Source organism: Mauremys reevesii, linkage group 4, assembly GCF_016161935.1.
Source record: "Mauremys reevesii isolate NIE-2019 linkage group 4, ASM1616193v1, whole genome shotgun sequence".
NCBI lineage: Eukaryota > Metazoa > Chordata > Testudines > Geoemydidae > Mauremys > Mauremys reevesii.
Genome location: NC_052626.1, coordinates 97457961 through 97483260, shown reverse-complemented (window position 1 = coordinate 97483260; position 25300 = coordinate 97457961). Strand labels below are relative to the sequence as shown.

The 25300-nt window shown below is 43.6% G+C and overlaps 1 protein-coding gene across 6 annotated transcripts in view; it reads right to left on the bottom strand.

Annotated features, from left to right (window-relative positions):
- Window positions 1-25300, bottom strand: part of IRAG1 (inositol 1,4,5-triphosphate receptor associated 1) — a 196312-nt gene that overhangs the window by 162547 nt on the left and 8465 nt on the right. For 5 of the 6 annotated variants that reach the window (XM_039538989.1, XM_039538988.1, XM_039538994.1 and 2 more), the window contains 3 exons: window positions 16750-16898; window positions 5275-5930; window positions 4654-4776 (listed from right to left, as the gene is read on the bottom strand). The gene's annotated coding sequence lies outside the window, so the exon portion shown is untranslated. The remainder of the gene's footprint in view (window positions 1-4653; window positions 4777-5274; window positions 5931-16749; window positions 16899-25300) is intronic. The other variant, XM_039538991.1, reaches the window with a different exon arrangement.

The following is a 25300-nucleotide window of genomic DNA, read 5'->3' as shown; positions in this document are numbered from 1 at the left end:
TGCCTTCTAGATGTCTTGGACAAGGCACAGGCAGATTTCCAGCTCCAGATTGTTGCCTCTTGTGTAAACAAATTTTTACAAAATTCAGCCTGTGTGGTGCCTTAAAAGTCCCTGGGAGTTTGCTCCCATTGAAGTTAATGGTAAGAGTTAGGCCAATGCCAAGTGCTCTTAAAAATTCCTTCTTAAATTAATATGCCGTTGCTAATACATGACTTTGTGAGTTTGGGTGAGTTTTATTTTTAGACTGGGATTAATTTAGGTGAAGTCCAAAGGTCCCTTGTGCTCTGATGTAAAAGAGGCTTTACTTAACCACTGAAAAAAGCGACAAAGAGTCCTGTGGCACCTTATAGACTAACAGACGTATTGGAGCATAAGCTTTTGTGGGTGAATACCCACTTCGTCAGATGCATGTCTCTGATACTTAACCACTGAAGTAGACCTGTAACCACAAGTTCTCTTAAAAACATATCACCTAGAAAGAGAAAAATGATAAACTAAATAATCATTTCCTTATATAACACATCTTTTGTTAAGTATTACTGCATTCTATTAATAGTACTTTCTGGATTTATTCCATGTTTAGGAAGACACTGTAAATTAATCTAAAATGATCTGACTAGCCTTCTAAGCACTTATTTTTGGGACCAGATTCCACAGTTGAGATTTTTTATTTTAAAGTCTTTAGATATCAGCTGTTTTAAATTCCCTTCAGCTGAAAATTGGCAATGATGTAAAATATGGCAGACTGGAAGCAATTTAAACAACAAAAACACCCCAAAACCACTAAACCGGTGCTGCAACTTTTATCTAAAACTAGAGCACGATGAAAAGATATACTACTTTTGTCATAATGCAGCAAAAACAAACAATCAAAAATTTAATACCCATTCATTTCTTAGGCATCTTTAAAATATAACTGCTTTGTAAATCCAAATCCTAAACCCAAGATCACAGAAAGGGTTGAGTGAGGGATTAGTGAACAGCATGGGATCAACATTCTATAAAAGATGGTGGGGGAGATTTTCAAAGACCCAAAGGGGAGTTAGGCTCCCAACTCCCGCTGAAAGTCAATGACAGTTGGGTGCCTAATTTCTCTGTGTGTGTCTGAAAATGTCCCTCTGTCACATGGCCATGTCTTGTTGCTTAAACAGTCTAAGCACGGTCAAGTGAAAAAATCCAAAATTAAAAATCAATCTTTAAAACAAAGCAATTACAATTATTTTAATTTTTTAAGCCATGCTTGGATTATTAAATAGTAGGATGGTACACCTCGCCCTAATACCATCTTCATATGAAACAAGTTTACAAAACAAGCAATATGCCTGGCTACTACCCATGCTGTGGGGAAATCCTATCAAAACGCCCTCTCCGTAGCCTTGGGTAAGTTATTAAATTCTGTCAGTTTTCCCCAGGTGTAAAATAAACATACCACCACTTAAATTAATCCTACCAGACAGGGCCATTTTGTGGTTTCATTAGCAAATAACATTTTGATATTTTAAAAAGGTGTTATGTGAGTTCCAAGAACTACAGGCAGAGCAGGTAACGTTACCTATAGTTAAAGTTGCCCAACAGTTTCTACGATAAGACCCTATTTCAATTGCTTATAAAACTTTGCCAGGTTTAGCAATTTGGGCTGAAATATTGCATGCCAGGCATCTGGCTCCTAAACGTTTTTGGAAAGTTTCAGCTAAAAAGGTTTGGCCATTTCACAGAATCCAGTCACAGAAAAAGATGTTGTTTTGCCAGTGTTAAAAAACATACACATACTACTTTTTCTACAGGACTCCTGCCTTGTTTAGTCCACAGAGTGGAGAGCACTCTGGAAATAAATCAGGGTTGTAGAGTGTACATTTATACAGACTGCATGTGGGCAAGACAAGCAAGGCTAGGTTTAAGGGTGGGGGGGAAGAGGAAGAACCACAGCTAAATAGTCTAGAGCCAGTCAGTGGACTCTCAGTCAGTACTGCTGAGCTACAGACGACCTCCAGGAAGATGAGCACAAAACCAGGAGCCATCCTGCACATGTGCAGCATCCTATAAAAGCATCACAGATGCACAGTGGGCTGTCCTGGATGTCCCAGGCATGATCAGTCTTCACACAGTGAACCACCCCACACCTGAACTTTTAAGCTGGCTCCAAAGGAAGTGCAGGAGACCGCAGTCGGGTAGCCATCCATCCAGCCTGTTGATGTGAGAATTCCTGCTAGCAGTGGCAGCAGCAGCTTCTGCTCTCTTCCATTCTGTCCACCACAGTGAATGGCTGAAGTTATCAGTTACATGGAAGGTGTGCAGCACTGTCCAGATAGGATTTCTACTATGCACTTAGTAGCAGGATGCATCCTGTATATCCCTAAACAGTGGCAAGTGTGGCATCAGCTGCACCTTGGTGATCAGTTTATTGGCTGCCGAAACTAGATGTTAGGTGGAGGAATATTGGGTAGGACTGATAACCATACAAGTTTTGCTGGCTTCAGTGTGCCTGTGATAATTCTCCTAATATGATTAAGCTGTGGGTCCACTAGTTTAATGTGGGGAGAATTTAACTAAACTGGGGCACAATATTCACCAACTAAATAAGAGAGGGAGCCCCAAAACATGCAGTATTTGTGCATTAAATCCCCAGAGTGACCCTACCAGTTTGTTCAAGAAACAGTTTCTGCTCTTGATCTTTTGAGCTATTTTAGTGACATGATATTTGTATGTCAGTGTACAATCTAAAGCGGCCTCCACATACAGTCTTTAGATCATGGGACAACTACTGACCATTCAAGAAGATGTTAAGTTAACGTTGGCTCTGAACCTTGTGCAGGTGGAAGCACGGTGACATGGTTTTTGATGTATTTTGATATGGCTGCCAAAGGTAACTATTGCAAGAAATTGAGACTGAACCATGGTTCAAGTTCTCTTCAGTCCTCTGTAAGTCACAGTCCTGTGAGGCCAAGCAAATATCTTTGGCATGCATTTACCACCTGGAGATGGTGTTCGATATATCATTGTTGAATACATTAAGTAAAGTTGGTGCCAACAGCAAGTCTTACAGGAGTCAATTCTTCTGAAATCTCCAGTTGTTGGTTTTGTGACACAGAGCCACCTGAAAACATTTAACTTGGAGCATGAGCTCCGTCTTCTCAGTTGCCAGGACAACCCATCTAGGAAGAACTCTTGATATCTTGTATATCAGTGTGTCAGATAGTGTCATAGGCTGCAGTAAGGTCTGAAGATAGCTCTGGTTTTTTTATTCTCTTGAAATCCATTTTCAGTATATACAGCACTGTTTGGATGGTTTGCACTAAATAAGGCCTGGGGAGGAACACATTGAATGTGGAGGATAAAAACAAAACAAATATTGCCTAATGAGCTATCCACTAAATGAGGCCAGGGTTTCATGGGGGGGGGGGGGGGAGAAGTAAGAACATAAGAATGGTCCTACTAGGTCAGACCAAAGGTCCATCTAGTCCAGTATCCTGTCTTCCAACAGTGGCCAATGCCAGGTGCTCCAGAGGGAATGAACAGAACCGAATTACATGATCATGTAATTAAATTACATGATCATGTATCGTAATGCATGCACACAAAGGGGGATGAATTAAGGTTGCACAGGAAATGCTAGATGTAAGGTTGCTTAACTTTTAAGTGCTTGACTTTGCAACCTTTATGTTCTTCAAACATAGTTTTTTGGATGTACTTATTATTATTACGAGTGTACAACATCACAGATAAGAATCTTTTCCCACACTGTTATTGCCTCCTTGGATTTCCTCCAAGGGGAAGCCCTGCAACCACTTTAGAATCTTGAAAAGCTAAATTTGCATTTTAAATGTTTCATATGGAATTTAGCCTGTATAATCATAAGGGTCATGTTATGTTTTTACTAGGACTGAAAGAACTACTTCTAGTGAAGAAATATTCTGTTTGCAACTTGTACACAGATCTTGATATCCAATTATTTCTTTACACACATTTATTTGATAAGTGTTTTGTCTGACAGTTTAAACAATTGAGCAACCAAAAAGCTAATGTGAATATTGCTGGCAGATATTCATAATTTGATGTTCAAGTTGTAGGACTGGTCAAAGTAAATCACGTGATATTGATTCTGTTTCCTACAGGGACTGTAACTTTAATAAAACAATAAAAAAAAAAGACTTGAAGTCACTGGGCCTTTGATTCTCTCAGAAGCACTAAATCCTGATCCCAGTGAAGTCAATAAGAGTTTTATCATTCACTTCAATGGCAGCATCATTTTGCATTTAAAAAATGCACTGCAATGTATTTTGAATACAGACACACACATTCAACTCCTATTGCCTTCAGCAGGAGCCCTATATGAACAAATGAGAGCAACAGTTGGTCCTAAAGATGTACACTAGATAACAGTGCTGATGTAGAAATACACGATGCACTCACCCTTTACCTCTTGAAGACCAGAGTTCAGTTTTGACCAGAATCACAAATGATGGTCCTACTCTAAATCCTTGCAAAGGAGAGGTTCAGTATGGGACAGACAAAGGTGAGGGAGTAAAGTGCATTGATACTTGTGGAAGATCCTACAATATTATGACTGAAGTAGGATTTTAGCCTTTTAAATCAAAGCATATTTAAAATTATTCAGTTAAGTTTAGTTATAAGCATCTGGTTTACATACACTACCTGCTTGACAGTTGCTTTCCTTCCTTTTTTTATTTTAAAGTAGCTTTTTACTTCCTTTGGGCATGTTGGAAGCACTGTGGTTCTTTCGGCATCAGAAAACCATAGCTGAACTGCCTGAATCATCTGCAGAACATGTGAAATTAACACATCAATTTCCAGTACATCATTACTGTGTAACCCTTCTGCCCGTCTGAGTTGGCAGCAACAAGGGCTGGGTTCAGTCTCTAGGGGTTCTGTTTCAATAACGCAATGCAAAACTGGCTCGAGCCCCCACCCAGTGACCTGGGACAATTACATACCACCCCCCAGCCACCTCTAAGAGGCAATACTTTCCCTCTCGCAAGCACAGAGTCTGAGTGTAGCAAATAAAGAAGGGAAACAATGCGGCATTATGTTGGGGAAAAACACAACAAACATTCATAACACAAAACATGAGGAAAAGATCCACCCCCAAGTAAGTTTGGCAGTGTCCTTCTCCCTTCAGGGTCTTAAGTCCAGCAACCTAAAAATCTCTGTCCCTGGTCATTGCAGCCCCGGAGTTCAAAAGTTTATCTGCAGAGTTTTACCTCCCAGTGGGTGGGTTGGGGTAGGGGGTGGGACATAGTGTTAAGGGGCACTTACGTGGTCCGAGGCCAACTGCCCCGCCTCTCCATGGGGTTCTGCTACAGCCTTCACCGTGAGCCACTCCACTAGCCACTCTGCTCCACCAGCCATCCTGTGAGCCGCTCCAGCCATTCCACGAACTGCTCCGCTCTGCCAGCCACTCCGCTCCACCAGCGGTCGCACAGAATCCCAAGAGCAGATCCTCTCAGTTTATTAATGTTCAAAATAGACGCTGGGGGATATAGCTCTTTACTGGCTTCTGACAGATTTATTTTCTGTAGCACCTACAGGTTTATTTCTTTCAGTTACTCTTTGCTCAGCCAAAGTCACACTGTTCCTTTTGTCTTCTGTCAAAGACTTCATGATTTCCAATATAGCCTCCATTTTTATTTTTGTTGTTTTAGCTTTTCCTTCTACTTGTAATAATTTTTGCCAGGTGTGAAACATGCACATTTAATCTAAAGCTTTGAGTTAGCTTCTGGTTGGTGTGCAAAAAGGTTTTTTCATCTTGGCCTTTGTGGCAATTAATTTTGGCCATCTTTATGGACCACTTATTCTTTCTTACATTGTTAGTGGTGGTGTGACTTTCTGCTTCTGCTGTATTTTGCTCTGACTGCTTTTTGGTTTCATCTGATTCTTCTAAAAGGACCTTCTGTAGTTCAGGATCTTGGGTGCTATCAAAATGGAATATTTTTTGTTACTAATCTTGTTAATTTTTCTCCTTAAAAAAAATTATTTCCTCTGAGTACTTATATTTACTTCATATCAGATGCCTAGAACATTTACTTTGCAAACAATGCAAGCTGAATTGGCCCATTACTTTACACTGGTTGCTTATAAAGTGGCTGATTGATAGCTTTAAATCAATACTGATTTTAAAGCCCTTACTTGTGTAGACCCTAGGTCTACAAATAAAGACAACTCCTATTCCAGATCTGAGGAAGTTTCAGTCAGAATGCCCTACCTCCTCTTTTGGGCCCCAGAAATTGCTGGGGATGGGAGCAAGCAGATATTATCTGGATCATCTCAGTGAATCTTATGCTTGCACAGTCTATTTGTTATCTTATAGCTGAACTGTAAAATCTTCAGCACATGGACCATCCCATTTGTATAGTGCCTAGCACTATGCGGCTGGGCTCTCTAGGTACTGTTGTAGCTGCAGCATGCTGGGAGTGCGGGGGCGAGAGGCAAATGCTTTGAAAATGTAAAACAATCAGTAAATTTTTCACAGAACCCCTGTGAGGCAGGAAACAAATATTACCATACCACCCAGCCCCCATGAGGAAATAGAGACAGAGAGGTGAAGAAATATTCTAAAGGCCACATGGAGGCTATGATCTGGTCCCATAGGAATCAGAATGAGTTTTGCCATTGACTTCAGTGGAAACCAGATCAAGCGTGAATCACTACTAAACTAAAAATGTACTGAGTCTTTCAGTCCTGTACACAGTTCACTGGAAAACGCTGCCTGTCAACATAGTTGTAGCAAGGAGGAATACCTATATTTCTTACTAAATATTTGGACAATTATTTCTTACAAAAAGTTTTATATGCAGGAATGTTGCTGTTAAGTATACTACAGCAAACTGCCAGATCATAAGACGAGATTTCTTTTCTTTTTGTAATTATTATTAGCTATTGAGATCAGCTTTATTTATATTATCCTTCCACTGCCTTGGTTATTATGACTCATTTTCTCCTCTCATAAAAAGTAAGTGGAGTCAAACAGTGGATTAAAGTTTTTCATTATTACCCATTCAGGATGCTATACATTTTTCATCAAACTGCTTAATTCATTTAGAAAAATACAAACATGGATGTCAGATTAACATGTGCGTGTGGGTGGATATGAGAGAGAAAAGACATATAATAAGAAACTAGTAAGTCCATCAGGTAGACATTTAACTGAACTAAATAGGATCCATTACTACACTATCATCATCATCCCATGACTTCTTACAAACAAGCAATACTTTTATAATATATTGGTATTGAGTTAAACAAAGAATAGTCCTTCAGATTATGCACATTAGCAGGAGATATACTGGCATCGAGTACAAGAAGTTATTTCATGGATAGTTTTCCTAAAAACCCTTACTGTTGACTTCCATTTAGCTATTTATTATTTCTGCCTTTCATTTCCAGTTGTTGCAGAATGCACAGATAAATTCTTAGAGAAAATTTTTACTCTGAGTTACAAGCATGCAACTCATTGTACTTAATGGGCTTGAACACATTTAACAGAGTGGAATTTGGCCGGATCCTGCAAATCCTTATTCATATAAGTAATCCCACTGACTCCAAACAGGACTCCTTCTATGCATGAGGCATTGCATTACTGGACTCAGAGTATCAAGTCAGAGATTGTTGCACTCTGTGGTTCAGTTTTGGCCCTGAGTTACACTGGTGAGTCCTCAGCAACAACAATGGAACTGTGTCCGATTACACTGAGGCTGAATTTTTTTGGCGCTCCTACAGTATCATGTTAACTAACCAGGAAAGGACATGCAGAAAAAGTACATGACTGTTAAACGAGAACTTACTGAAATACATGACTTGATTTACTGCCTCTATAAATCACAACAATAAACTGTTATAAATTCTTTAAATTTCCTTGACTTCTTACCAGCTCATACATTTAAAAGAAAAAAAAAAGAAAAAAAGTTTTAAGAAATCCTGTAAAAAAAAAATATATATATATATATATTAAATTCAAATGTGATTGTTTTGTTTTTTATATATTTACTTTTAAATGTATTTACAAATGCTATAACTAAAATCTCTGCTTATGGGCACCCATCTGAAGCCTGGTCTACACTAGGCGTTTAAATCGGTTTTAGGAGCGTAAAACCGATTTAACGCCACAACCGTCCACACTAGGAGGCACCTTATATCGATTGTAATGGCTCTTTAAATCGGTTTCTGTACTCCTCCCCGACGAGAGGAGTAGCGCTAATATCGGGATTAACATATCGGAATAGGGTTAGTGTGGCCGCAAATCGACGGTATTGGCCTCCGGGCGGTATCCCACAGTGCACCACTGACCGCTCTGGACAGCATTCTCAACTCGGATGCACTGGCCAGGTAGACAGGAAAAGCCCCGCGAACTTCTGAAATTCATTTCCTGCTTCCCCAGTGTGGAGAGCTCATTATCACAGGTGACCACGCACAGCTCATCATCACAGGTGACCACGCACAGCTCATCATCACAGTTAACAATGCAGTCTCCTGAGAATCGAAAAAGTGCCCCAGCATGGACCGCTCGGGAGGTACTGGATCTGATCGCTATATGGGGAGAGGATTCAGTGCTAACAGAACTGCGTTCCAAAAGACGAAATGAAAAAGTATTTGAAAGAATTTCTAAGGCTATGACGAATAAAGGCCACTGCAGGGACTCAGTGCAGTGCAGAGTGAAAGTTAAGGAGCTCAGACAAGCCTATCAGAAAACCAAAGAAGCAAACGGAAGGTCCGGGGCAGGTCGAAAAACATGCCGCTTCTATGCTGAGCTGCATGCAATTTTAGGGGGCTGTGCCACAAGTACCCCACCCCTGACCGTGGATTCCGAGGTGGGGGTTGTAATCTCTGCCATGTCTGAGGATTATGCAGATGGGGAAGATGAAGAGGAAGAAGAAGAGGAAGACCTAGCAGAGAGCATACAGCACTCCGTGACCCCCAGCAGCCAGGAGCTTATCACCACCCTGACGGAATTACCCTGCTCCCAGCCCTCACAAGCAACTATTCCAGACAATGACGCCATGGAAGGGAGCTCTGGTGAGTGTACCTTTGCAAATAGCAAACATTGTTTTTTAAGCAAGCCTTTTTTAATGATTGATTTGCCCTGAGGACTTGGGATGCATTCGCAGACAGTATAGTTACTTAGAAAAGTTTGTTAACATGTCCGGGGATTGAGAGGAAATCCTCCAGGGACATCTCGATGAAGCGCTCCTGTAGGTACTCCAGAAGCCTTTGCAGAAGGTTTCTGGGCAAGGCATCCTTGTTCCGCCCACCATGGTAGGACACTTTACCATGCCATGCATGTAGCAAGTAATCAGGTATCATTGCGTGGCAAAGCATAGCAGCGTATGGTCCCGGTGACTGCTGGCATTCAAGAAGCATCCGCTCTTTATCTTGTTCTGTTATCCTCAGCAAAGTGATATCGTTCAGGATAACCTGGTTAAAAATCAGGCATTTAAGTAAGGGGGGTGGCCATTTTTCTACTGGGTTCGTGGAATGCAGCAGCTTAAAAAAAACACTTTCCTGCACGTAGCGAAGCGGGGGGAGGGGAGGAGTGAAATGCCGATGATCTTTTCTGTTTGGTCACCGGCGATCTTCCCCAAGCTACCAGACACGCAGTGGGTGGGGGGGAGGGGGAAGGTTGTTGATTAGCAGGGAGCTAGCGTGGTATTAGCCATGCGTTGGGGGGGAGGGGTAAATCACTGAGACAGTGGCTTACCATGGCCGCATGCAAGCTGAATTCTGATGCCTGGACCTGTGTCTGTGAGATCTGTAACTCCAGAGCTGCAAGCACTCACTATTAAGATGAAAAATGCGACCTTGTAGGGAAATCACATGTGCTAGGTGAATAGTGATGTTCACTGTGAAACAGTATAACCATTGTTCTGTAAAATGTATCTTTCTAAATATTTATCTCCCTCATGCAGCTGCAAATTTTTCAACCATCCCTCCTCCATCCCAAAGGCTAGCACAGATAAGGCGGAGGAAAAAGAAGACGCGAGATGAGATGTTCTCGGATATTATGGAAGTTACACGCAATGAAAGAGCTCATCTGAATGAGTGGAAGGACGTGGTTTCAAATTACAGGAAAGAGGCCAGTGAACGTGAGGACAGGAGGGACAACCGAGATGAGAGGTGGCGGCAGGAAGACCGGCAGGAAAATCAGCGGTTGCGGCAGGAAGATCAGCGGTGGCGGGATGCAACTCTGGGGCTGCTGCGTGATCAAACTGACATGCTCCAGCGTCTTGTGGAGCTTCAGGAACGGCAGCAGGATCACAGAGTGCCGCTGCAGCCCCTGTATAACCACCCTCCCCCCTCACCATGTTCCTTAGCCTCCTCACCCAGACGTGTAAGAACGCGTGGGGGGAGGCTCCGTGCACCCGCCCACTCCACCCCCATGGACAGCCCAACTAGAAGGATGTCGTTACTCTGAATTTTTTTTTTAAATGGCCTTCACCATCCCTCCTATCCTCCTCCCAAAGCACACCCTTATTTCTCTCCCTCTTTTTATAATGAATCAATAAGGAATTCATGCTTTTTAAATGAGAGTGACTTTATTTGCATAAGTAAGCTGTACTCGAAGGGGGAGGGGGAGTTGCTTACAGGGACTGAGTCAATCAAGGGGGTTGGGTGTTCATCAACAAACACAGCAGTCACACTGTACCCTGGCCATTGATGAAGCTCGTTTTCAAAGCTTCTCTGATGCGCACCGCTTCCTGGTGTGCTCTTCTAATCTCCCTGGTGTCTGGCTGCGCGTAATCAGCGGCCAGGTGATTTGCCTCAGCCTCCCACCCCGCCATAAAGGTCTCCCCCTTACTCTCACAGAGATTGTGGAGAATACAGCAAGCAGCAATAACATATGGGACATTGGTTTGGCTGAGGTCTGAGCGAAGTCAGTAATGTGCGCCAGCGCCTTTAAACGGCCAAATGCACATTCCACCACCATTCTGCACTTGCTCAGCCTGTAATTGAACAGATCCTGACCACTGTCCAGGCTGCCTGTGTATGGCTTCATGAGCCATGGCATCAAGGGGTAGGCTGGGTCCCCCAGGATAACGACAGGCATTTCAACATCCCCAACGGTTATTTTCTGGTCTGGGAAGTAATTCCCTTGCTGCAGCCATTTAAACAGAGTAGTGCTTCTGAATACGCGAGCGTCATGAACCCTCCCTGGCCATCCCACGTGGATGTTTGTGAAACGTCCCTTGTGATCCACCAGTGCTTGCAGCACCATTGAAAAGTACCCCTTCCGGTTTACGTACTGGGTGCCCTGGTGCTGCGGTGCCAAGATAGGGATATGGGTTCCATCTATCGCCCCCCCACAGTTAGGGAATCTCAGTGCAGCAAAGCCATCCACTATGGCCTGCACGTTTCCCAGAGTCACAACCTTTCGTAGCAGTAGCTTAGTGATTGCTTTGGCTACTTGCATCACAGCAGCCCCCACAGTAGATTTTCCAACTCCAAATTGATTCCCGACTGACCGGTAGCTGTCTGGCGTTGCAAGCTTCCACAGGGCTATCGCCACTCGCTTCTCTACTGTGAGGGCTGCTCTCATCTTGTATTATGGCGTTTCAGGGCAGGGGCAAGCAAGTCAAAGTTCCATGAAAGTGCCCTTACGCATGCGAAAGTTTCGCAGCCACTGAGAATCGTCCCACACCTGCAACACAATGCGGTCCCACCAGTCAGTGCTTGTTTCCCGGGCCCAAAATCGGCGTTCAATGGATAGAATCTGCCCCATTACCATCAGGATCTCCAAAGCACCGGGGCCCGCGGTTTGAGAGAATTCTGTGTCTACGTCCTCATCACTGTCATCGCTGCGCTGCCGTATCCGCCTCTTACTCGCCTCGGTTCGAAGGTCCTGGTTCAGCATATACTGCACGAGAGTGCGCGAGGTGTTTAAAACATCCACGATTGCGGTATTGAGCTAAGCACGGTCCATGCTTGCTGTGCTATGGCGTCTGCACAGTTCACCAAGCAAAAAAGGCGCGAAACGGTTGTCTGCCGCTTTCAGGGAGGGAGGGAGGGGTGAGGCTGTACCCAGAACCACCCGCAAAAATGATTTTTGCCCCATCAGGCACTGGGATCTCAACCCGGAAATGCCAAGGGGCGGGGGAGGCTGCGGGAACTATGGGATAGCTACGGGATAGCTACCCACAGTGCAACGCTCCAGAAATCGACGCTAGCTTCGGACCATGGACGCACACCACCGATTTAATGTGTTTAGTGTGGCCGCGCGCACTCGATTTTATAAAATCTGTTTTACAAAACCGGTTTATGCAAATTCGGAATAGTCCCGTAGTGTAGACGTACCCTGAGAGCAGAACAGGGCAGTCAATTGGAGCCACCGACACATCTGAGACTAGAGTTTACCTCTTAATGTTTAAAGCTTTACATGCTTTTTGTTTGAATACTACTGTGGATATGTCATCAAGGTGTAAAAAATGGCACCAAAATAAAGGTTCTACAGAGATTATAACTGGCCAGGCCCAGGAGCTTCTGTGGGCCAGGCAATCCCTTAGCTTCTGCTGGCCACTCTGGAGAAGTGACACATGCTGTGCTCAGGGCACAGCTGAGATTTCTTTTGCTAGCCCACAAAACTCACACTCTGGGGTTCCTCCTACCCTCTACCGCTGGGTGTTTAGGAGCCAAGGTGGAGAATTTTACCTCTTACAGAAGAAAAATCCAAGTAACTGGGACTCTCTGTGCCCACCCCTTTCTGAATGCTGTTTTGAAGACTCTGGCTTGTTACATGCACACAGTAGGAATGCCAGCCCTTGCTGTTAAGTCAGGAAGTGTCAGAATGCAGGAGCTAAAGAGCAGAACATTCAAATCCTAGGAGTTATTAAACACTTCAGCATAGAAATCATACTACAGAAAGGACCTGATTGGGTGAAAAGGGGGAGAGGAGGTATAAGTAAGGAGCATCTCAACTTGCAACCGAGCTAAGGGACTACGCACAGTCTTGGTCATTGCACACCCAGTGCATAAAAGCCAAAAGGTCTCTAGCCTCAACAATAGGGCTAGAAACATAATAGAAGTGGAGAAGGGGACAAACCGCAGGGCCATGGTCCTGCCTCATTCTGCACCAGCCAGCAGAGGTGGGTCAAGTGCTGGGCACAGCATATGCTGCAGCCAGGTAAAGAACACAGATGCCACTACTCTTTGCACTCCCTAGAGGTGGCTCAGGCTCAATGCCTGCTGGAGCTGCTTCCAGTCACTTCCCACCTTGAAATATGGACACTGGCTTAAAGCAATCTTCTCACAAAAGTTGTACATTTTGAAAAATGGTTTAACAAAATGCCTTGATTCTTAAAAAAGCAAAGTGGAAAAACAGACGTTTCATCATGTGGAACCATGACAACTCCATAGTCTGGGTGTCCCTAAACCTCTGACTGCCAGAAACTGGGACTGGACAACAGGGGATTAATCACTTGATAATTGCCCTGTTGCATTCATCCCCTCTGAAGCATCGGGCACTAGCCACTTTTAGAAGACAGGATCCTGCGCTAGATGGACCATTGGCCTGACCCAGTATAGCCATTCTTATCAGCAGTGTTGAAACCTGTAAATCCATAACACAGACCTCTGCCTCTCAAACAATCAGAGTAACTAATAGCAGTAGTAGGCCGTCATTCTCTATGGGGGCCGGCCACTAGAAGGAGATAAGACAGTGGGTTTCACAGCTATTTCTGACAGTAGAAGAGTGTTCAGACTCAATAATTCTGGGTGCCATTCCAAGTTCTGAGTGATTACACTAGAGCAGTGGTTTTCAAACTTTTTTTCTGGGGACCCAGTTGAAGAAAATTGCTGATGCCTGTGACCCAACGGAGCTGGGGGATGAGGGGCTCAGGGCTGGGGCAGAGGGTTGGGGTGCAAGGGTGAGGCCTGTGGGGTGGGGCCAGGAATGAGGGGTTTAGAGTGTGGGAAGAGGTACTGGGCTCGGGCAGAGGGTTGGGGTGTAGGAGGGGCTCCAGGTTTGGGGTGCAGGCTCTGGGGTGGGGCTGGGGATTGGGGCATGGGCACAGACTTACCTCCGGTGGCTCCTGGTCAGCGGTGCAGCCGGGATGCACCATGGACCGTGCTTAGCCATGGAAGCAGCCAGCAGCAGGTCTGGCTCCTAGACAGAGGTGTGCAAGCGGCTCCGTGCGACTCTCACCCGCAAGCACCCCCACATACTTCCCATTGGCCAATTGCTGGCCAATGGGAGTGTGGAGCTGGTGTTTGGGGTGGGGGCAGCTCGTGGGGTGGGGGCAGCCCTGTGGCCCCCCCTGCCTAGAAGCTGGATACACTGCTGGCTGCTTCCAGGGTACAGCGTGGTGTCGGAAAAGGTAGGCACTAGCCTGCCTTAGCTGGGCAGCACCAGCTATGGGACTTTTAACATCCTGGTCGGCGTTGCTGACCAGAGCAAGGCGACCCAGCACCTGACAAGCTGCAACCCAGTAGCGGGTTGCGACCCATGGTTTGAAAAACACAACACTAGACACTTCTATTTCTGAAACTTCTCATGCCTGACTGCTTCTGCCCTCCAGCCTGTCCTAGTCTTGAGGCCCCCAACTCCCTCTTGGCTCCTCATTCCATTTCCCAACCTCCCCATCTCATCTCGGCTTCTAATTTCTCCATTGCTCCTCATTGCAGTCCGACCCTGCCACTATACCCCCAGGTGTGACTCCACACTTCTGCCTTTTAAAAAAAAAAATCAGCCTTCATCTCCCTTCTCCTTCTCTCTGCTAGGAGGCCAATAGGGGATGCATTAAAGGAACAGGAGAGACAGTTTCCTGACTCTGTGCATGGAATAACCATGGTAAATGGGAGGAGCAATTGCAGGGAAATACCTGCAGCCCCAGGCATACTCAGCTGCTCTGAAGGGATGGCACATACAGAAGTTGTCCAGTACATGCAGGTTGTGAGTGGATGGAGTGTGCTCATGGAAGATGGAATCATCGGAAAATTTAATTAAAACTCTAATTAGTCTTCTCTGAACAGGTGTGAAGTCAGAGTTTCAGAGGCTCATACCTTAGTCAAATTTGGGTAGACTTTCACAAAGATGGGCAACGTCATATCCCTGATAGTATGGAGACTGCTGCCCCAACCAAATTTCAAGTCACTATTCCACAGAATGGAGGCACTAGAGCTTCTCAACTAAACAGTTATAAAAATATTAACATAGGCAAAACAATGCATTTTCCCCTGAACTTGTCTGAGAAATGGTGGATGCATTTTTTCAGAATTAAAATAATAATAAAAAAAAACCAGCCTGAGGCAGAAACTTGGCATGGAAAATTTTAGCCTAAACTGTTAATGTCTGGCAAAGTTATAAGCAACTGAAAACAGGGTCTTATAATGGAAAGTATTAGGCAGCCTTAAGTAGGCATTGCTACTTGCACCACCTATATAAGAGGTGAGTATATAGTAAACACTCTTTTCAAAAGGCTAGCAGATTTCTTTAGCATTGTTCTTTCAAAGGTTACATTGCACAAAGAACATGAATGTCTGTCATATTAGGTAGATGTTTATTTTATAGCAATTCTCTAAATGGATGCTGTTTAAATTACTGTTCTAATTTAAGGCTGTCAAGCTTAAAATTCAAAGCAGTTACGTGGTATTTTAATCCTTTGTAAGTTTATCATCCACCTTAATTTTTGTTTCTATTATCATAGATCAGTAAAATTTACGGTCAAGGAATGATATATGCATCACAATTTGAAAGGAAGTTACAAGATCAGGGTTCTTTGCTCAAATTTCAGTGAAATTTAACTTCTCACTATAGATGTTACCTGAATTCATGAAAGACTATGAAATAAGATTTCCTTTAAACTGAAGCCAAAAAAGTTTCCTTGCACATGTACACTACTATAACCACGTTTATTTTTATTCATTTTTCTTTTCTAAGATGGGACAAGTGTTATATTTCTATGGTGTTAGAGCTCTGTGACCTTGCCTACAGTAGGCTGAAAAGCATGGCCAACAAGTTGTTCAGTAAAGCTTGAGACTATTCCAGCTGCACATTTGTAACTAGTGAAATAAGCAAGCATTATACCAGAGCAAACCCAGTGCAAATGAGAGGAGAAGCAGTCCCCTGGTGTTCACACAACACCTACTCCAGTTGTGTTACAAGCAATGCTTTTGTGCATTTTTTTTTAACAGCTGAACTGCCACTTTACCCAGTACTTCCAACTCCTAGTGTGTGTGTGGGGGGGGGGGGGGGGTTACACTAGTTCAGCGGAACCTAACTCCAGCCCTCCTTGAAAACATGGTTTGTTCAAGTTGACAAACCTTATATTAGAGTTTCCACAGAATTCCATGCACACCAGTGTATATCATTCCATGGAGCAAATGAACTAATATACCAACACGGTGTACATCTTAAATAGGCAGAGAGAAGAGTAATGATTTCACCTATTTGTGTAAACAGTGTTTAAAAATCTGGGCACTCTTAAGATAAACTGAACTTATCCCTAGCACAGTACTTTTGTGAGTATATCATTCTGTTTTATAGGGTCACAATCTGGCCGCACAGTCTATGCACTGATGGGTGTTTGCTGGAAAAGCTAGAGGCAGAGACATCAGCATGAGATTTAAAAAACAAAACAAAACAAAAAACCCTTCCTCTTCAATTCTGGCATATCTACACAGAGGCATCCATCAATCACCACCATAAAGACGGAAGCAGCCATACAGTATTCTAAATTGCATGGAAGGAAAAAAAAATGAAATAAAGCCATATTTTTCTGGGACTTTTCAGCTAAACAACTTACATACCTGGTTGATTTTGTTGAAAGTTCTGGACATTCCAGAAACGTTGTTTTCAGTTTCTTTCTGACTTTGTTCCAGTTTTCTATGAATGGATGTAAGCAAGCAAGCATCCGTATCACACTTTAGAGTGAGTGACTCAATTGCTTTTTCAATGCCTAAAACAGGAAAGAATAAAAGATGTTTTAGATAAAGAAAACTGCTCATTAGATATTGTAGAGAGAAACGCAGAATTACAAATGTTTTGTTCAAATAAGCATTGCAACTCATTTTTTGTAAGAAAACAATCAAACACTCATAGAAGTAGAAGTATGATGTAATAATTTTGCTGCTCAAATTGAAGACGTTAAGAGAGTACTTGTTTTACTGAAGTCAATGAGATAAATTGTTAGTTCATGTAAATGGTTTAAAGAAACGTCAAAAGTACTTTAGCATGACAGGAGTGTCAGTAAACTCCCTAATATAACATTAGGCTTAGTATCATAGTAGGCAATTACTTCCCACATTAGGAATTTGCTATTTTACCTACAATATTATCACTTTGGGGGGTGGGGGGGAAGAACCACTATAGCAGACCCACATGAGAAACTACAGGAATATGCTCTGTCCCACAAAACTCAAAACTTCAGCCACTAAGAGTAGGCTGACAGAAAAAAATTGAAATTAATTTTCTCAAATAGAAGTGGCAAATTTGTTTCAATGTTATATGTAAAGATCATTTTATTAATTGTGCTTGAGTGCTTGGATGAATGCCAGTTATTCACGAAAAAGTTCCTATATCCTAAAAGTGTCATATTTAGCAGAATGATTATTCATTTGAATATTTGTTTCACTAGTGCAATGCTCACTAATTTTTTATTCTCATATAACATTTTTCAGTCATCCAACAAGGAAGCAGAAACAATACACGGGGACTTAGTTGATCATATTACTATGAATCATGAACAGCAAACAGAATAAGCTAAATCAGAAAACACACACACATTCAGGAACTAGAATGTGCAAATGGGGAGTTACACTGATATACCACTACTGGTAAATTTCCCTTGTAGACAAGCCTGAAGAGAGGAAAGGTGGTCTACAGCCAGGTGTTTTTGTTCAAACATTTTAACTGTATAGAACTGGTCTAATGCATAGGTATAGATGCATTTATATAGAGAGCCCCTTGGTCTAGCTCTAAGCTGATACAGGCAGTGGGATGTAGGCCACCAGCACTACTGCCAGCAAGCAGCCTCAGATTCCTGCTATCTGCAGTGCTGCCATAGGTGGCGCAGGGACTCTGCTGCTGGAGCACCTTTCCCGCTCTCTCATTCCAGGCCTCCTCTTTCATAGGAGGCTGCTTGCCCTTCAAGTATTATGAGAAGGGGGATGAAACTGGAAGAACGGACAGTATTTGGTGTTTTTCTTAAAGCCCCAGCTGCTGGAATGATGCTATTACTTGAAAATTGCAACTTTATTTAAGAATAAATTTGTAACCTTTATGGCAGTGAAGAAAAGTTTGAAAACATGATACTTTAAGTATCAGAGGGGTAGCCGTGTTAGTCTGGTTCTGTAGAAGCAGCAAAGAATCCTGTGGCACCTTATAGACTAACAGATGTTTTGCAGCATGAGCTTTCGTGGGTGAATACCCACTTCTTCGGATGCAAGTAGTGGAAATTTCCAGGGACAGGTATATATAAGCAAGCAAGAAGCAAGCTAGAGATAACGAGGTTAGATCAATCAGGGAGGATGAGGCCCTGTTCTAGCAGTTGAGGTGTGAAAACCAAGGGAGGAGAAACTGGTTCTGTAATTGGCAAGCCATTCACAGTCTTTATTTAATCCTGAGCTGATGGTGTCAAATTTGCAGATGAACTGGAGCTCAGCAGTTTCTCTTTGAAGTCTGGTCCTAAAGTTTTTTTGCTGCACGATGGCCACCTTAAGATCTGCTATTGTGTGGCCAGGGAGGTTGAAGTGTTCTCCTATAGGTTTTTGTATATTGCCATTCCTAATGTCTGATTTGTGTCCATTTATCCTTTTCCTTAGAGACTGTCCAGTTTGGCCGATGTACATAGCAGAGGGGCATTGCTGGCATATGATGGCATATATTACATTGGTGATGTGCAGGTGAATGAACCGGTGATGGTGTGGCTGATCTGGTTAGGTCCTGTGATGGTGTTGCTGGTGTAGATATGCGGGCAGAGTTGGCATCGAGGTTTGTTGCATGGATTGGTTCCTGAGCTAGAGTTACTATGGTGCGGTGTGCAGTTGCTGGTGAGAATATGCTTCAGGTTGGCAGGTTGTCTGTGGGCAAGGACTGGCCTGCCACCCAAGGCCTGTGAAAGTGTGGGATCATTGTCCAGGATGGGTTGTAGATCCCTGATGATGCTTTGGAGGGGTTTTAGCTGGGGACTGTATGTGATGGCCAGTGGAGCCCTGTTGGTTTCTTTCTTGGGTTTGTCTTGCAGTAGTCTATAAGGTGCCACAGGATTCTTTGCTGCTTCTACAGAACCAGACTAACATGGCTACCCCTCTGATACTTGACACCATGCAAGGCACTGCATTTAGCCATATGGAGTGGAAATCCATCAACCTCATGAAGAAACTTGCACAAATACAGACGGATATCATCTTCCTTTGCAAATGTAAACAGATGGACATCGTACCTAATGGACTAAAGGTAAAAAATCCACTGCTATCTACATAGTACACAGACCACAGTGAGAGATTATGCCATACTCTATCAAAGAAACTGAGGAACCACCTGATCAGCATCCTATACAGCAAACAGGAAAACATCAAAAAAGAGCTCTCCAACCTGGAGACTCTCATCAATAACCAAAGTTCCATACAAACAGACTTCACTAAAATAAGACAGGAGATCTACATTACTCACTTCACCTCTCTACAAAGGAAAAAGGACTGTAAGCTGTCTAAACTCCTACCTGCCACACGGGGCCACAACCATGGTACCCCTAACCCACCCAGCAATATCGTCAATCTATCCAACCACACACTCAGCCCAGAAGAACAGTTTGTCCTATCTCGGGGACTCTTCTTCTGCCCTGCCACCCCCACCACCATGATACAGTTCTGCGGCGATCTGAAAGCCTACTTTCGCCGTCTCCAACTCAAAGAATACTTTCAGGACAACACTGAACAGCGCACTGATACACAGTTACGCTCCCACCAACAGCACAAGAAGAAGAACTCCACATGGACTCCTCCTGAGGGTCGAAATGACAGTCTGGACCTATACATTGAATGCTTCCGCCGACGTGCACAGGCAGAAATTGTGGAAAAACAACATCGCTTGCCTCACAACCTAAGTCATGCAGAACGCAATGCCATCCACAGCCTCAGAAACCATCCTGACATTATAATCAAAGAGGCTGATAAAGGAGGTGCTGTTGTCATCATGAACAGGTCTGACTACCAAAAGGAGGCCGCCAGACAACTCTCCAATACCAAATTTTACAGGCTACTTCCCTCAGATCCCACTGAGGAATACACTAAGAAACTGCACCATCTACTCAGGACACTCCCTACACTAACACCGGAACAAATCAACATACCCTTAGAGCCTCCACCAGGGTTATTCTATCTACTACCCAAGATCCACAAACCCGGAAATCCTGGACGCCCCATCATCTCGGGCATTGGCACTCTCACTGAAGGACTGTCTGGATATGTGGAGACTCTACTCAGACCCTATGCCACCAGCACTCCCAGCTATCTCCGTGACACCACTGATTTCCTGAGGAAACTACAATGCATTAGTGACCTTCCAGAAAACACCATCCTAGCCACCATGGATGTAGAGGCTCTCTACACAAACATCCCACACACTGATGGAATACAAGCTGTCAGGAACAGTATCCCTGATGATGCCACAGCACAACTGGTTGCTGAGCTCTGTGCCTTTATCCTCACACACAACTATTTCAAATTTAATGACAATATATCTCTCCAGATCAGTGGCACCACTATGGGAACCCGCATGGCCCCACAATATGCCAATATTTTTATGGTCGACCTGGAACAACGCTTCCTCAGCTCCCGTCCACTCACGCCCCTTCTCTACCTACGCTACATTGATGACATCATCATCTGGACCCATGGGAAGGAGACTCTGGAACAATTCCACCATGATTTCAACAGCTTCCACCCCTCCATCAACCTCAGCCCGGACCAATCTACACGGGAGGTCCACTTCCTAGACACCACGGTGCAAATAAGTGATGGTCACATTAACACCACCCTATACCGAAAACCTACCGACCGCTATGCCTACCTTCATGCCTCCAGCTTCCATCCCGGACACACCACAAGATCCATTGTCTACAGCCAAGCACTGAGGTACAACCGTATCTGCTCTAACCCCGCAGACAGAGACCAACACCTACAAAAACTCCACCAAGCATTCTCAAGACTACAGTACCCACACGAGGAAATAAGGAAACAGATCAGCAGAGCCAGACGTGTACCCAGAAGCCTCCTATTGCAAGACAAACCCAAGAAAGAAACCAACAGGGCTCCACTGGCCATCACATACAGTCCCCAGATAAAACCCCTCCAGCGCATCATCAGGGATCTACAACCCATCCTGGACAATGATCCCACACACCAGGCCTTGGGTGGCAGGCCAGTCCTTACCCACAGACAACCTGAAGCATATTCTCACCAGCAACTGCACACCGCACCATAGTAACTCTAGCTCAGGAACCAATCCATGCAACAAACCTCGATGCCAACTCTGCCCGCATATCTACACCAGCAACACCATCAAAGGACCTAACCAGATCAGCCACACCATCACCGGTTCATTCACCTGCACATCACCAATGTAATATATGCCATCATATGCCAGCAATGCCCCTCTGCTATGTACATCGGCCAAACTGGACAGTCTCTAAGGAAAAGGATAAATGGACATTAGGAATGGCAATATACAAAAACCTATAGGAGAACACTTCAACCTCCCTGGCCACACAATAGCAGATCTTAAGGTGGCCATCGTGCAGCAAAAGAACTTTAGGACCAGACTTCAAAGAGAAACTGCTGAGCTCCAGTTCATCTGCAAATTTGACACCATCAGCTCAGGATTAAATAAAGACTGTGAATGGCTTGCCAACTACAAAACCAGTTTCTCCTCCCTTGGTTTTCACACCTCAACTGCTAGAACAGGGCCTCATCCTCCCTGATTGATCTAACCTCGTTATCTCTAGCTTGCTTCTTGCTTGCTTATATATACACCTGTCCTTGGAAATTTCCACTACTTGCATCCGAAGAAGTGGGTATTCACCCACGAAAGCTCATGCTGCAAAACGTCTGTTAGTCTATAAGGTGCCACAGGATTCTTTGCTGCTTCATGATACTTTAAGGCTCCCCCACCAGAAGGCACCTATCGAGCTTCATTAGTAATCATAAGATTTCAAAATAAGCACATGGGGTTTATAATCATGGAATCTACCCACCATCTCCAAATTTCTGCCCTCAGTTACTCCATTTTAATCACACTGACTTCAAAGGAGTTGTACTGATCTACTGAATAGAGAATTTGCTCTAATGTCTCAATTTAGACTAAGATGAGAGAGGGTTGTTTGAAAACATGAACACTGAGTACATGATTAAACATACTCTTAAATAATTGGGGCAAAAACAACTTTAACTGTTAGGACACTCAGGTGTTCAATTATCCCATTTGTGGGAGTAAATGTAGTTTCTGCATACAAATCCAAGGTACTGTTGCTTTCACAAGTTGCATATAAAAAAAGGTGGGAAAGCAAATTGAGCCCAGAATTTTTAAAGGCCAAGCTTGAAATTCTGACCCTTAAAAGTTCACCACTGGGCAATTAAAAAAAAAAATTTTTCAAACAAGTGATTAGAACTTATTAGGGGCTAAAGCCTGAAAAAAATTGGTTTGCTTAATCAAACAAGTTATGATAATACAAGATAGAGAAATGAAGTCTGAACAGTTTTTTTTAAATATTGTGCAAAATGTCTAAGAAATCGCATTTCAGCACAAGACACAAATTTTTATTCAGCTGACTTGTGAATCCTGATATAACAGAGGTTTCTAGAGGAAGCATATCCAACCCTATTTATGTAGGAATTACAATCCTAACTTCTGTTATATAACAAGTTAAAGCCTACAGAGATTACCATGTTCCATAAGAGAAAACTGGAAACATGCCAACTTTACAGATGAAGCAGTTTTTTAAAAAGCTATTTTCATATATAATTTAATACTGCCCTCTGCTGGAACTCATGCTCCACTTTGTAAGTTGCATGGAAGATCTCTCTCTTCCTGAGCTAAAACATGATAAATTTGTTAAATATTTTCCTGTAAATGAAGCACACACAAAAAAATAATCTTATAAAATAACAGATTTTTTTTGTATCTTAACGTTCAGGTCAGTCTATTGAATCCCTCGGTTCATTTGGATTCTTTAAGTTTATATTTTTAAGACAGAGCACATTAAAAAATGAGCAGGGCATCGATAGTCTCACTCAGCTCCATATAGGGAGGCTCTGTGTTACAGAGTGAGCTTGGTCTCTACTTCATTGGGCAGGGGCAGCATGCCGTGGGGGGTGCTCTGCCGGTCGCCGGGAGGGCGGCAGGCAGGGTGTCTTCTGTGGCATGCCTGCGGGAGGTCCACCGGAGCCACGGGACCGGAGAGCAGCAGAATGCTCCCCGCGGCATGACGCCGTGCTTGGGGCGGCGAAATGTCTAGAACCGCCCCTGTCATTGGGTGGCACAGGCTGAGAAGCATGCTCTGCTTCAGACACTCTCAGCCATGCCTTCAGGGTAGGCGAGAAGCTCCCAAGACAGCTGCACACAGGCTTCTTTGGATAGAGGACAAAGTTACCCCAATGCAGATCACTTAAAAAGGAAGCAAATGAGTAGGGATGTTAAGGCAAGGCAAAAAAAGCACTCAAAGATCAAGTAGTAAGGCAGTCTATGAATTCAGCAGCCCTCCACCTCTGAATATCTGGGCTCCAATTTTACAAAAAAAGTTACAGACAAAATGGCTCAGTAAGCTAGCAGATATTGTCTATCATTATTGACCTGCAATTTGTCATGACCTGTCCATTTACAGCATCTACCCAGCAACAGAATAACAGACATGCTTGAAAGTCAGCATTGAGAGCCACTAGGAGCAGTGTTTGGAGAAGCTTTCATTGTATCTGTCAACATCATGACTGGTACAAACTATTTTTAACAGCTTCGCTAGTACTGAACTTGATCACATCTGCCATGAAGTGTTTTGTAAGAGCAATGACTTCCTTTGGGAAAATAGCAATTTTTTAGCCTAGTTTAATATAATGCTATCTTTTGCCGCTCCCACCCCCGAAGTGTTCATTTGCTCTAGTGTAAGGTATATTGTAGAAAGGTATAACCAGGCTTATAGTATACAATCTTTAAGTGCTCCACAGAAAATTACTGTATACAGTACAATTTCCATTTGAGATGAGGTAGCTTTTTTGGGGGGGGGAAGATGGGGGGCAGTGCTGTTATTGGCCCTTGGTGTTTTTCTACAAGCTAATGGGGGCGAGAAGGAGCACACAGGGACTTCCTCTACTTGCACAATGCACTCCCTGTTGATAGAGGAGAATAGGGACTGTTCTCTCCATATGTCCGTAGGGAAACATCACTCTACGGACATAGCATCAGTCTGCAGCAGCTCACAGAGCAGACTTAGAGCAGGTTGCATGCCCTAAAATGGTGCAGCAAATGAGTATGCTCTTCTTCAGGTAGGTACAGGGTGGCTCCCTACCACGCTCAAGCCCAGGATGTGCCTAAACAGCACAAATTAGTCTTTAATGACATATTTGCTGCTACATTTGTTTTTTCTTAACAGTAAAACAAAAACAAAAAACCCACTCCACCATTTTAGTCAATTTGGCAGAGTATCAGACTAGATTAAAAATATCTAGGCCAGAAGTCTACCCCCATTAGGGTGGAGTGATGTTACATTACAGTTTGCTATATCTGCCCCCTTCTATCAGCATCAGAAGCCTGGTGGCGTGCATGGGATTCCGTGACAGGAAGGAATCCTCCAACTCAGATCATGATCCACAGTTGCTACGACTGCAGGGTGGGTTGATTTAAATCACTTGTCAGGAAGACTTGATTTAATCATTGTTTTCTACATAAAAGTGCATTCTTGTTGGTTGTTATAATCAGAGGTGAAAGTAGGCTGGTCTGGCGTACCGGCAAGAGAGCCAGTACACCACCAACAGAACCGGCTTCACCAGGCTGGTGATTTAAAGGGTCTGGGGCTCTCAGCAGTGGCCAGAGCCCCGCTGCCGGAGACCCTGGGTAGTGGAGACAGCCAGGAGCCCCGGGCCCTTTCAATCTTCCAGTTGAGGCCCCGCCCCTTCTCATTGAGGCCCCGCCCCCCCAGTCAGGACTCTGGCATACCAATAAGTCCTTTAAGTTACTTTCACCCTGGCTTATAGCCTTAATACATATTCTTCACAATTCAGAGATATATGTAGGTTTCATTTTTAGAAGGTATACACTATACATTTTTTAAGAATGATTTATTTTGAAAACTTTTCAGATTAGTTTTACAGC